Here is a 14,382-nt window from a genome sequence, read left to right on the forward strand (position 1 = left end):
AGGCCACAACAGTGAGAGGCCCGCGTAGCGCAAAAAAAGAAAAACAACAAAAAAACACAAATGTATTCTCTTAAATTCTGGGGCCCAGAAGTCTGAAATCATTGTCCCTGGGTTAAATTTAGCTCCTGTTTCAGATGGCTCTTTGCTGAAGAAAAGCAATACCACCATAGTTGTACAGGCAGTTACTGACCTGCAAATTCCTCTTTCTGTTTCCCACTCACCAGAATACCAGAAGCAGTTTGCTTTCATCTGGCAGGGACAACATTATACGTCCACTTTTCTTAGAGGTACATCAACTCTCAGGTTCACTGTCCCTGTTTAGTTTGCAGGAACTATGATCACTCCATCATTCAACAGGTCTACATTTATTTACAACAGTGATGAAGTCATCCTGGTTAAAACAGCAAGCAGATGCCTTGTAGACAAATGTTTGGCAAAGCATGGTTGATAAATATCCATAAAAAGCAGGTTAAATGTGCAGTATTATTAGATTAAGTAGCACTCAACTCTTGTAATTTACAAGAGATTGCGACTCTGGAAAGCAGTGTATAAGCTGCAGCTTCTCAGGTAATCCATGATGAACTCAGCTCATGGGCAATTAGATCTTCAAGCAAAGAGAATTATTTTCAACTCAAGGTTTCACAAAGAGTCACACTGTGGAGATATTTTCCATACATCTCCTTGGACTGGGGGTATATTTTTGGAAAGATACTTTTATGTTAGAAGGATTGCAGAACAGAACCTCAGTATTTAAGTGTCCCAGAACTGTGTAGCTGGGCACTGATAGGCACAGATATGAAAGAAGAATCTCAGGTTAGATTATGAGCACTTGTCATAATCTTATCTTGCATTTGATATCAAGGGAATCAGAAAAAAACCCTGGCTTCTCGGACATTCTTAAAGGGGGATTCTCTTGGAATAAAGAAGAATTTTATAGAGGGAAGGCAAGCTGTTGCACTATTTTTAGTCACATTGTAGCCTTTTAATAAACTGGCAAGTTAAATTTGAGTCATCATGACCTAGGGCCATTTTCCAGAAATATTGAATAATGTAGTGCTGCCTGTCTTGAATGTGGGGTATTTTTCCTTCTCTGTTCTTCCTTTTAGCCAAAACACTCTATTGGGCTGTCTTGGCCACATGAAAATTACCTTTATGGATTTTTTGTGCTAGGATAATTAATTGAGATTGTTGATGGGTCAGTTTTGTTTGTTTGTTTTGGTTTTGCTTTTGCTTTTTACAATTTCATAGGATGTGGATATCAGAAAAAGGACTAATTGACAATAATTATTAACACAGCTATATTGTAATATTTTTGCTTCTAGTACCCTGATGAGAGAGATAGGTAATTCAGCACTACCCATGAGTGTGTGTGTGCATATAAAATTATATATAACATATACACATACACACACAATGTGCATGTGTATATATATGTATATACATATATATGTGTGTGTGTGTATATATATGTGTATATATATATATATATTCATTCTATTCTCAGGCCACTTCTTTCCCTACAAAGTGGATGAGTCTGAAGCTCTCCCCCATAGGGAGGATTTCCTTTCACTACTACCTTTCAAGGCCGCTCCTGAGTGAGTGCCATATGCACCACATACTAAGATGAACCGTCCATACACTAAACCCGGGCATTTCCCTGTTCCTACAGCAGGATGCACAGGACCTCAGCATGGCCGAAGGCATGTGCTGACCAGAAAGGGGCTGACAGCTGGGGACTGTGTGCTGACCACACTCCCTGCCTTGGAACAGCAAGTCCTTCCATTTACTTTCATCCTAACTTCTCTCCTATTTAAAACAAAAACTGCAATGAAAACTGGAGTAGAGATGTTGGGGAAGAAAGAGGAGAAGAAGAATCTAAATGCTAAAAAACTGTATTATTCTGTTTCACTAGTATATGTTTTTCTGTATCTATGAATACTTTCTTTAATATGTGCTGTATGCTTTCTTTCCAGAAAAGCATGGACAAATGAAATACTCAAAATAAGTTGCCTTACATAAAGTGCTAACCACAAAAGTAAATACGGGGACTTCCCTAGTGGTCTAGTGGTTAAGAATCCGCCTTCCAATGCAGGGGATGCAGGTTCAATCCCTGGTCGGGGAACTAACAGCCCACATGCTGCGGGGCAGCTAAGCGCATGTGCTGTAATTACTGAGCCCGTGCGCTCTGGAGCCCACGTGCTGCATCGAAGATCCCGTGTGCCGCAACTAAGACCCTCCGCAGCCAAATTAATTAATAAATTAAAAAGAAAAAGTAGGGGCTTTCCTGGTGGTGCAGTGGTTAAGAATCCGCCTACCAGGGCTTCCCTGGTGGCGCAGTGGTTGAGAGTCCGCCTGACGTTGCAGGGGACATGGGTTCGTGCCCGGTCCGGGAAGATCCCACATGCTGTGGAGTGGCTGGGCCTGTGAGCCATGGCCGCTGAGCCTGCACGTCTGGAGCCTGTGCTCCGCAACGGGAGAGGCCACAACAGTGAGAGGCCCCAGTACTGCAAAAAAAAAAAAAAAAAGAATCCGCCTACCAATGCAGGGGACACGGATTCGAGCCCTGGTCCAGGAAGATCCCACATGCTGCGGAGCAACCAAGCCCATTCGCCACAACTACTGAGCCTGTGCTCTAGAGCCCGCAAGCCCCAACTACTGGGCCCTTGTGCCACAACTACTGAAGCCCGCGCACCACAACTACTGAAGCCCGCGCGCCTAGAGCTTGTGCTCTGCAACAAGAGAAGCCACCGCTTGCTGCAACTAGAGAAAGCCCGTGCGCAGGAACAAAGACCCAATGCAGCCAAAAATAAAAAATTAATTAATTAATTAAAAAGAAAAAGTAAATAGGGCTACGGAACTGCAAGTAAAATAAATTCATTTGGTAAAGTAAACAGAACTTTTATCCGAATGATAGGTAACGAAAGACTAGAACCACCCTTTGTTCTTACTCATCCCCTTACTTGGAGTGCTTGTCTCCTCTTCTTGAGCATAGCTACTGCCTTAGTTTTGTGTGGTCATGTGACTGAGTTCTGACGAGTGGAATATGGACAGGAGTGACCTGAGTTACTTCCAGCCTTGGCCATTTCAAAACTCTTATGAGATTCTTTGCATTCTCCTGTTTAGGGTAGCATATTCAGGTTTCCTTTAACATCCAGACCTGATGGAAAGAATTTCACATCACTGGAGATCTGGACTTTGAGTGTGGTGTATTGACTGGGACTTGGGGTTACATCCCTTGCAGAAAGAGTTGACTATGTTCTATGTACAGGATAAAGGTATACACAGACACTTGGTCACGTGAAAGGTGGATTGTAACAGACTGGCTATGTTACTAAACCAATTTCCTTTTGTTTAGGCACATAAAGTACAGTTCCCAGTCTCTCCTGGAATGTTAGAGGTGGCCTTGTAATTACCCAAGTTCTGGCCAATGGCACACAGGTGGAGGTATCTTTTGCCTCCTCCATGCTCAGTCATTTAAATTTGCCTTTGTGATCATCTATGCTCTTTCTTCCTGTATCATCAAGTCAGCAGAGGACTGTGAGGCCTAGGGCATGGTGGAGGCACTCTCTGGGCCACAGGAGCTAGATCCCTGAATGTTTCTGTGCCGCAGAGCCCCTAGACAACGTGCAGTACATAAGTGAAATAAATGTTTGTTTTATAAAGCCATTGTAATTTTGGAGATGTCTGCTCAAGCAGATAACTTGTCTGTACAACCACAGGTCTAGCTGCCTCTATTAGTTTCCTATTGCACTGTAACAAATTACTGGGTGGATTAAAAAAACACAAATTTATTATCTCACAGCTCTGGAGGTCAGAAATCTGCAATCAGTATCACTGGACTAAAGTTAAGGTGTTGGCAGGGCTGTGTTTCTTCTGGATGTTCTAGGGGAGAGTCTGATGCCTTGCCTTTTCCAGCTTCTGGAGGCTGCCCGCCATCACGTCTTCAGTTACTCTGACTCTCCTTTCTTCTTTCACTTATAATGATTACATTGGGCACACCTGGATAATCCAGGATACTCTCTCCATTTCAAGATCTTTAAGTTAATCACATCTGCAAAGTCCCTTTTGTCATGTAAAGTAACACATTCACAGTTTCCCGGAACTAGGATATGGACGTCTTGGGAGCCATTATTCTGCTACTGATAAAATAAATTATTTTAAGATGGGACAAGAAATTTTGAACATAAAATTCCCTCTCTGCCCATTTGAGCCACTACCCTCTCCCCTTTAGTGTGCATTGTGCATCTGCATTACACATTAACTAGATCCCCTTGAAACACACAGAAATGCCACCAAAAAAAAGCTATTTCCTTCTGGTGCCAGCAAGGTATCTCCTTAGGAGACAACATTCCTTTCTCAATCCTGTAAAGGCTAACAATAACCCACTATTAGTCTTGTTGGACTATGTAAACTGTCAGTATGTTATCTGTACAACCCTTTGTCTAAAAATCTTATATAACTGTGCTTTGACCTCTAGTGGGTGGAACAGTCCTCAGAGCTTTCTGAAAGTCTGTCTCCTGGGTTATAATCCTCAGGTTGGCTCGAATTAAACTTTCTACTTCCTTCTTAGAGTGGCTCTTCATCGATTTTTACACTGACACTTCCATACTTCACTTCCTTCATCTCTTTGCTCAGTATTCTGCTCTGTTAGGTCTTCACTGCCAGTCTTTGTAAGACTCTATCACATCCTCACATTTTTTCATCCCCCCCTCCCTGATTTTTTTCCTTAGTCTTCATCACTATCTCAAGTATGCTATATTTTTCTTATCTTTTCAACTAGAATGTAAGTTTCATGAGGGAAGAAATTTTTTCCAGTTTTGCAGTGTGATATTCCTAATGCCTAGAACAATGCCTGACATTTGAATAGGTGCCCAAGTACTTGTTGAATAAATGACTTTTTTTTTTTTTTTTTTTTGCGGTATACGGGCCTCTCACTGTTGTAGCCTCTCCCGTTGCAGAGCACAGGCTCTGGACGCGCAGGCTCAGCGGCCATGGCTCACGGGCCCAGCCACTTCGCGGCATGTGGGATCTTCCCAGACCGGGGCACAAACCCGTGTCCCCTGCATCGGCAGGCGGACTCTCAGCCACTGCGCCACCAGGGAAGCCCGAATAAATGACTTTTTAAAGAATGGAATGGAATTACATATGTTTTGCAGTATTTATTGCTCAAACAATAAATTTGATTGGTAACTTGAATCAGCCTACTTGATACTTCACCATGATACAACGTACATTTCATTGTTAGAGGTTGTGTGATCATAGGATGCAGTACTAGGATTCCCAGGGTGTAGTTAATAAACTTGTGCATAGATTTCCTATGAGAATGCGTAATGTAAAAAAAAAAAAAAGCTGCTAACTGGAAAGATTCAAAGTGGAGTCCATAAACTGCTTGACAATTGTTAAAATAAAAGGATTCTAAAATCAAAGAACAATGCAATATAAATAACATTAGTGCTGTTTATCATAAATACCTCTAGATCACTGCTTCTCATACATTAGCATGCATATGAACCACAAACCATAACATACATATGAATTACCTGGGAGCTTGTTAACAAGTGCAGATTCTGAGGTGAGGCCTGGGATTCTGCACTGATGAATTTCTGAGTGATGCTGATACTGCTGGTCCATGGAATAGCAAAATCTTACATGATATTAAAATCAGAAATTTCAAAGGTAATACTTCTTCTTTTGCAGGAAAGGTGTTAAAAACCAAGGTCTGGGGACTTCCCTGGTGGCATAGTGGTTAAGAATCCACCTGCCAATGCAGGGGACACGGGTTCGAGCCCTGGTCCAGGAAGATCCCACATGCCGTGGAGCAACTAAGCCCGTGCACCACAACCACCGAGCCTGTGCTCTAAAGCCCACGAGCCGCAACTGCTGAGCCTGCGTGCCACAACTACTGAAGCCCATGTGCCTAGAGCCCGTGCTCAGCAACAAGAGAAGCGACCGCAATTAGAAGCCCACTCACCGCTACAAAGAGTAGCCCCTGCTCGCCGCAACTAGAGAAAGTCCCGCATGCAGCAACAAAGACCCAAAGCAGCCAAAAATAAATAAATAAATAAAAACCAAGGTCTGGGGACCTAAAGCGAGCATCAATCTTCCCCAATCATCATTGATGTGGTAAGGGATTTTCTGAACTGAGATATCACTTTTTTGTTTTTTTTTGACCAAACATCATACACCAAAGACTGGTGTTTGTAATGTATAAATACTGGTTTGAATACAGAGGCAGGAAAAAAGGCAGATTGGGCCAAGGAAGCAGAGGAAAAGACCAGAAGTCTTAGTTACATTTCTGTAGGGATAAGACTTTAATAAAACAAATATATATGACGTCATACAAATGAAGTCATACCCCACATCTCAAATGGTCTTTTTCCTCTCTTCCTCAGTTCCTCCTGTCTCTATATCCCAGATTTGCAATCTTGAATGTACCCTTTTTTCCCCCAAACTTTAAAATCATATATCATGTACACGTTAGTTGTTTTTTTTTTTTGGTTGTTGTTTTGCACCATGAACAATACACATCTGGAAGTGCTGGTGTAATTCATTTACTTTTTAAGAAAATCAGAGTGGTAAAAGTACATAGCTTAAAACATCCATCAATAACAAAGCACAGTCCCCTGCCCCAACCTCCCTTCTCATGACGTTGCTAGTTTCCAAAGCAGCCACTTTCAACCTTTAGCTATATCTCCTGATATTGTTTGTGGTTTTAGACACTATCTATTCACTTTCTTCAAGGGAAGGTAAGGATTCGGTAATCTATATACCTCCTACCCAATCAGAGCTAAAGCAGCTTTTTGGTGAAGTCAACTTTCATTAATACTTTCATTAATCATTATGTGTAAATATTCACAAATAAGGATATAGTATATTATGATACATACTTTGCTTTTCATTTGCTTGTCAAATTACCTACATTCACTCCCAAAGTCTGAGAAAACCCCTTCTCAATACATTAGCTCATCACGAATCCCCCTCTTTCTTTTCCCTTTTTCCCTCTTCTCGGAGACATTCCCTTACTATACCTGTATTCCAGTCTGGGCTGACTGCCCCTCCTTAGGGCTATTGTATGGTGTCTTCCTGCGACATCTCTTGCCAACCAGGCTGGAAGACAGGCAAGCAAAGGAAGGAAGGACAGTTAGAAAGGATGATGAAATAAGTATTAGTCTCAGCGAGATGTCAGGGCTGCAGCTTAGCTGCCCTGCCTAGCCACACTTTGGGTTATCAGGCATCTCCAAGACAAATGTTGTTTGTCTTGAATTATAAGGTTGAATTATAAGGCCTCATTTTATCAATGCTTCCAGGACAATAGAGGATATGGAAATTGCATCCTCTTCTTTAACTACTATGGATATTATTTTTACCTATTCTGAGTACTTCTCTAGGTGAGATGTGTGCATTTTTAGAAACTCACTATTTTTATGCACCAGTTTTTCAAAATACCTAAAGAGCAGTTTCTTTTTAAATTTTGAATTTTATTTATTTATTTATTTATTCATACAGCAGCTAAAGAGCAGTTTTGAAATGCCATAAGTGGTGGTTTTTTTTTTTTTTTTTTTTAGATCTTAAAGACACCACTATTCACAAAGTTGGGAGGGGACCTAAAAAATGTTCATGTACTATAACTAGAGCATTTATAGCACAGAGATTAAGTCTTCTATCTCTGGCCTCAGTCTGGGTTTAAAACACAGCTTGTGAGCTACGTGACTTGGGCAAATCAATTAACTTCTCTAAGTCTTAGTCTCTCTTCTGTAAACTGGAGATGATGATGATAATAATACTTGCCTTGTAGGATTAGAATGAAAAGTTAATGCACCTAAAGTACTTGGCACAAAACCTGACACATAGGAAAGAACAATTAGTATACAGTATTTATTACATATTTTCATGCTAAAATATAAAGCAGCAACAAAAGTCAGAATGTAAAGACACATAGAACAATTTTATTGTTTTTAGGAGACTTGGATATTCTAAAGACTCACTGAATTAATTTATTCATGTATTCATTTATAAAACAAGTATTAAGACTTGCTATGTTCAAGTATTGTGGACAGTGCTAGAAACACATAAATGGTTTAAAAAAAAAAAAAAAAGGCCTGTGCAGCATTACAGCAGCCAAGAGTTGGAAGCAACACAAATTTCCAAAATAGATGAATGGATAAAGAAATGTAGTATATACACACACTGGAATATTATTCAGCCTTAAAAAAGGAGGCAATCCTGGCACATGCCGCAACACGGATGAACCTTGCGGACATTATGCTAAGTGAAATAAGCCAGTCACAAAAGGATAAATATTGTATGATTCCACTCCTATGAAGTATCTAAAGTAGTTAGAATCGTAAAAACGAAAAGTAGACGGATGGGTGCCAAGCACTAGAGAAAAGGTAATTAGTGTTTAATGGGAGTAGAATTTCAGTTTTGCAAGATGAAAAAGTTCTAGAGGTCTGTTGTACAACAGTGTGAATGTGCTTAAGACTATTGAACTGTACACTTAAAAATGGCTACAGCGGTTAAGTTTAATGTTACATGGTTTTTTACCACAATCAAAAAAAATTTTTTAAAGCCCCGCAATTAGCAAATGAAATGCTGGGTCTATGATGGCTGGGTGGAGCAGCTCAGGTCCAAGGATGGTGAAATAAATGAGCACAAAGGAAGACAGCAGCAGCGCTGGGAGTCAGCTGGATGGCTGCACCCCGTCTAAGACTGCAGCTCTAAAGGCCCTCACATGTGGAGTGTCAGGCTATGTCCAAGAAACAGGCATTATTTCATTTAGTTCCATAATATTCTTATGTGATAAGTGCTATTGTTTTTGCTGCTCTGTAGATGAGGAATTGAAGCTTTGAGAGATTAACTTGCCCAAGTGGTGGAAATAGTGATTTTGCACTTGAGTAGCTTCACTGCATAATTCATTCTCTGCTACTATCCTCTCTTCGGAAGGTGAGGAAATCTAGGACAGATGCCAACTAGTTGATACAACAGCAGAAGGCAAGGGTGGTGACAGGAGGCAGAAGGTGCCTTAAAGGAGGCAGGACTTAGACAAAGTGGGTCTCATTCCATATGCCAAATTTAGAAAAACCCATCAGTGGTGAAGTCAGAATCACTGAAATCAGTGAATGAACAAAATGAGCAGAGTGCAAGAGAGGAAGCCATGATTGAAACTTGCAATCTTTGTGGGCAACACATCTCAACACAGCAACTTTTAAAAGAGTTGCTTTGGGACTTCCCCGGTGGTCCAGTGGTTAAGAATCCGCCTTCCAATGCAGGGGACGTGGGTTCAATCCCTGGTCGGAGTTCTAAGATCCCACATTGCTGCAGAGCAACTAAGCCTGCCCGCCACAACTACTGAGCCCACACGCCACTGCTAGAGAGAGAAAACCGCATGCCACAACTAGAGAGGAGTCCATGCGCCACAATGAAAGATACCGCGTGCCGCAACTAAGACCCGACACAGCCAAAAAATTAAAAAATTAAAAAGAAAATAAAGAGTTGCTTCAATTTGCCTACTCTGCTCTTTTATATACTCAGTAGATATATATATATATATAGGTATATATATAAAATACACCATGGGTATCATTTGATATATTATTTACCCAAACATCTTTACAGAGTTGTTCACAGTAATCAGGTGGTGAACAGAGTTCTTAATTACTTTTGTATTTTGACCTCATTTTAATGACCATTATTTATTTATTAAAAAAAAAATCTTTGAGGGCTTCCCTGGTGGTGCAGTGGTTGAGAGTCCGCCTGCCGATGCAGGGGACACGGGATCGTGCCCCAGTCCGGGAAGATCCCACATGCCACGGAGTGGCTAGGCCCGTGAGCCACGGCCGCTGAGCCTGCGCATCCGGAGCCCGTGCTCCGCAACGGGAGAGGCCACAAGAGTGAGAGGCCCGCGTACCACAAAAAAAAAAAAAAAAAAAAAAAAAACTTTGAGGCATTTTAAAAAAAAGAAATTTTATTTATTTAGTTTTGGCTGCGTTGGGTTTTCGTTGCTGCACACAGGCTTTCTCTAGCTGCGGCAAGCGGGGTCTACTCTTCGTTGCGGTGTGCGGGCTTCTCATTGCGGTGGCTTCTCTTGTTGCAGAGCACGGGCTCTAGGCACGTGGGCTTCAGTAGTTGTGGCATGTGGGCCCAGTAGTTGTGGCTTGTGGGCTCTAGAGCGCAGGCTCAGTGTCGTGGCGCCCGGGCTTAGTTGCTCCTCAGCACGTGGGATCTTCCCAGACCAGGGCTTGAACCCGTGACCCCTGCATTGGCAGGCGGATTCTTAACCACTGCACCACCAGGGAAGCCCATGACCATTATTTTTTAAATTATTTTTAATTGTGGTAAAATACACATAACATAAATTTACGATCTTAAACATTTAAAAATGTTTAGTCCAGTGGTATTAAGTATATTCACATTGTTTTGCAACTGTCACCACCATCCTTCTCCAGAACTCTTTTCATCATTGCAAACAGTAACTCTGCGCCCATTAAAAAATAACTCCCTATTCCCTCCTCCCTGCAGCCCCTGACAAACACCATTCTACTTTCTGTCTCTAGGTATCTCATACAGGTGGAATTACACAATATTTGAATATCGACTTAATACTGGCCAACAAACCTCAAGGCCATTCTTCTGAGTCTCCTCAGTCATCCACACTGCTGCAGACCTGGAGGAAACCTCACTGTATGGAAATTCTCTGACCTCAAGAGCTAGAAATCAGTTCTTTGAAATAAAAATCACCATTTCTCTTAGAGGAAAATTTGAAGGACTACCCTAGCATTGGACTGAGACTTTAGAATGGAGTAAGTTGTAGGAGAAAAAGTAGAAAATAGTTTGGGTTGAGTTGGGGATCAATGACTTGTGTTCAATGTTTGGCATGTGAGCCCATATGTATTAAAAAATGGGAAAATTTATCCTAAAATTCAGCTGGAAATGAGTTCTGGATTTTTCACTTTTGTGTTCAACATTAGTGTAAAAAACTGATTCAGTGTTTTTAAACTGGGCTGTATTACCCATGGAACTATCCATGGAAACTCCTTTGCTTTGGTGCAAGTTTTCTCAACCTGGGCATTACTGACATTTGGGGCTGGATACTTGTTTTTTGCGTGTGGTGGGGTGGGTGGTAAGGCAGTCCTGTCTATGTAAGATGCTTAGCAGCGCCTTTGGCCTGTACCCACTAGATGTCAGTAGCACTCCCCCACCGAGCTGTGACAATCCAAAATACCTCCAGACATTGCCAAATGTCTTCCAGTGGGCAAAATCACCCCTAGTTGAAAACCATGGCTTTAGGAGGATGGAGAAGAAAAGGCACATTTCTTGCTTTGTTGAAGTAATTCAACTCTAAGTCTTTACTCAGACCTGAACTTAGATAAAAATTAATGTTGTAAAATTGGCTTTAGACTAAAACCAGCAAGCAATCCCTTTTTGCACTCATTTCCAATAAAAATAACAGATTCACACTTTCTTAAGGGACAAAATACTGGGGGACCGGGGCTGCATGCAGGGCTATCTGGTCAGGATGGTTTGCAAGAAGCAGCACCTTCTACCTTGAGTTACAGGCCGGTCCCTCCTGTACCGATCACATTTCTGAAAGCACATTAATGCATCTCTCCTATTACCAGATCCACAGCTACATATTTACAGCAGACAGATTTTAGAGGTGTCAGATGCAGGGCAGGTGCTCAAATATTTAGTAGGTAAATAAAGGTAATCAGAACCAGATTCACAGAGACCAATCCATAAAAAAATTGTAACCTAAAAACTCACTTCTGAAGTTTTCAGAGTATGTAAAATTGAGGTGTTTGTGATGGTAATTCTAACCATGCTGTTCTTCAGTTTAAGTCTTCAGTGAACTCCTTAGTTCAGTTAGATTATATCTCAGAGTATCTAGTACTCAATCCGGGGTCATTCTCCACTGGCATCCCATGTTCCAGCTAAACCAACCTGTGTAATGATGGCCAGCTGGGGAGACATAAATGATACAGTCTGCAAAGCGAATTCAATATTATAAATTTGTAAGAAAAGGAAAACTTTTGAACTAAAACCCCTGAAAGAAAAGCTATAGCCAAGCTTTCTTGATTGTGAGAATGCACAGATTTTTTTTTTCTTTTTGAAAGATATTTTATGGGGACTTTTAAGAGAGTATATGAGATTTCTTTTACATTTTCCAAAACAAATCATGGTTTAAAAAGTTCCAGTGACATGACGTAATGCTTCTTACTTCATAGAGCACTGCCTTGCTCTTTGGCTTCCCTCTGCTCTCCCTACCCTGTCACCCCAATGAGCCTGAGACCCATTGCTTCCAGACTAAATTTAAACATCACCTCTTCTCCTAGGAAGCCTTCTGTGATTACACCTTATGTGTACCCCCACCCCCATTCTCTAGCTCCCATCAGCACCCTGTGTTATTCTCTACTATAGCACTAACCACACTGTATCATGGTTATTTGCTCTACTCTGTCTCCCTGAAGGCAACTACTCACATATCTTCTGCATGGATGAATGTACGTAAGTTTGAAATACTGAAATTCCGATACATATAAAGATTTCTTGTATTTTCCTGTTCTATTTTAGATTACTATTATAAGAGTAATTTAAACCCGGCTATTTAAGTAATTAGTATATCTTTAAATAAGGATTGTTTTTCTATATTTAGTAATTTCATAGTAAAGGCATCTATAAAATTGCCAAGCAGGAAATACTTAGAGATGTGCCAAAGATGTAGCTATTTGTTATAGGAATATCCAGTGAAGATCAACAACCCAGGATTATGCTGCACACATACCAATGAATATTTTGCTACTGTTAGAAGTCATCCTATAGAAAAACAAAGAAGGAATATATTCAAAATGTATTGTTTGTTTTTTTTTGCGGTACGCGGGCCTCTCACTGTTGTGGCCTCTCCCATTGCGGAGCACAGGCTCCGGATGCGCAGGCTCCGCGGCATGTGGGATCTTCCCGGACCGGAGCACGAACCCGTGTCCCCTGCATCGGCCGGCGGACTCTCAACCACTGCGCCACCAGGGAAGCCCTCAAAATGTATTGTTAAATACATGCACAGAACAGAAGCATTCAAAATCTTAGCTAATTCTAATCTTGTCATTCTCTGGTTAACAAAACTTAATGTTCCCTTACAGTTTTCAGCATTAAATCAAATTGATTATCTTAGCACGCCAGAAAATAACAACACAGATCATCTAAAGTGGTGCTATGAGAGGTAATTTTTTTCCTTCAGTTTTTCATTATTTTCCAAATATTCCACAATAGAGATGGATAACTTTTTAACTGACAGGTTTTTTTAAAGCTTAATTCTAGACCTTTCATTTGCATGGCTATAAAACTATACTGATTAACTGCAATAAAATGAACTAAAACAATACAGGAAGCAAAGATGTCAAAGGTTAAATTAAAAAAATAACCTCATGTATTATGGAATAACATTAATCCTCATTTCTATTTACTGTAAATGTTTTTCTAAATTAACAATAATAAGAAACACTTGAATTTACAAATAGATCTGGCCTGAAGATTTTAGTTTTTTACTGTAAGACATAACTTGATGAAAAGTCATTTTGACCTGAAGTTTATAATAAAATATGAAGGAATATAGCAAATTTACTCCAAATATGAAACCTCAGGTTCAAATCATATCTTACTTGAAAATGTCAGAAGTCTATTACAGATTCTGAAAACCCACAAGAAACAAACATGTTTTAAAACCTGGAATCATGTGTTTTAATTGGTGCTCAGCAGCGTGGGTAAATGAATGACACTGATGATTAGCTTAGGGGAGAAAAGCAGAAAGAAAAAAATTTAACCAGTAGCTTTTTATCACCACTCTTTAATAGCTGACATCTTAATATGTTTCTGGAATGAACAAATTAAAGGTATTATATATAGCAATCTGAATAGTCAACAATAACTTTCTTATAGTCTTATCAACTGAAATAACAGAATTTTAAACATGACTTAGCTTTCACTTCGTCACATTAAACCATACTCTTCTGTTACTCAGTTCATTCATTTCTTGAGTGCCTGCCTTTAGATGCCAGGTGTTTGATCTAAGTTTTCAAGTAGAGTTATTATTCAGCTTAAGCGACTCTATTTAGTTGTCAACAGTAGTTAGAGCAGGACCTTAAAGAAGAGGTCAAAATTAGATCAATGTTTAGATCCAAAATGATTATAAAACATACCAAAGGTCATGGAACATAAAGCATTACTGAGATGAGTTCAATGTTTAAAATACCTTTTCTTTTTAAGGATAAGCTATAATATATACATGCATATAGAGCTATATACATTGGATTGTGGCTGCTACTCCTGACAGATCTTTTCTCCTTGGATGCACTTACAAATTCATGAGAATACCACTGAAACAGGACTTTC

Source organism: Monodon monoceros, unplaced genomic scaffold (assembly GCF_005190385.1).
Source record: "Monodon monoceros isolate NGI ecotype Baffin Bay Population unplaced genomic scaffold, NGI_Narwhal_1 Super_Scaffold_3, whole genome shotgun sequence".
Taxonomy (NCBI): Eukaryota; Metazoa; Chordata; class Mammalia; order Artiodactyla; family Monodontidae; genus Monodon; species Monodon monoceros.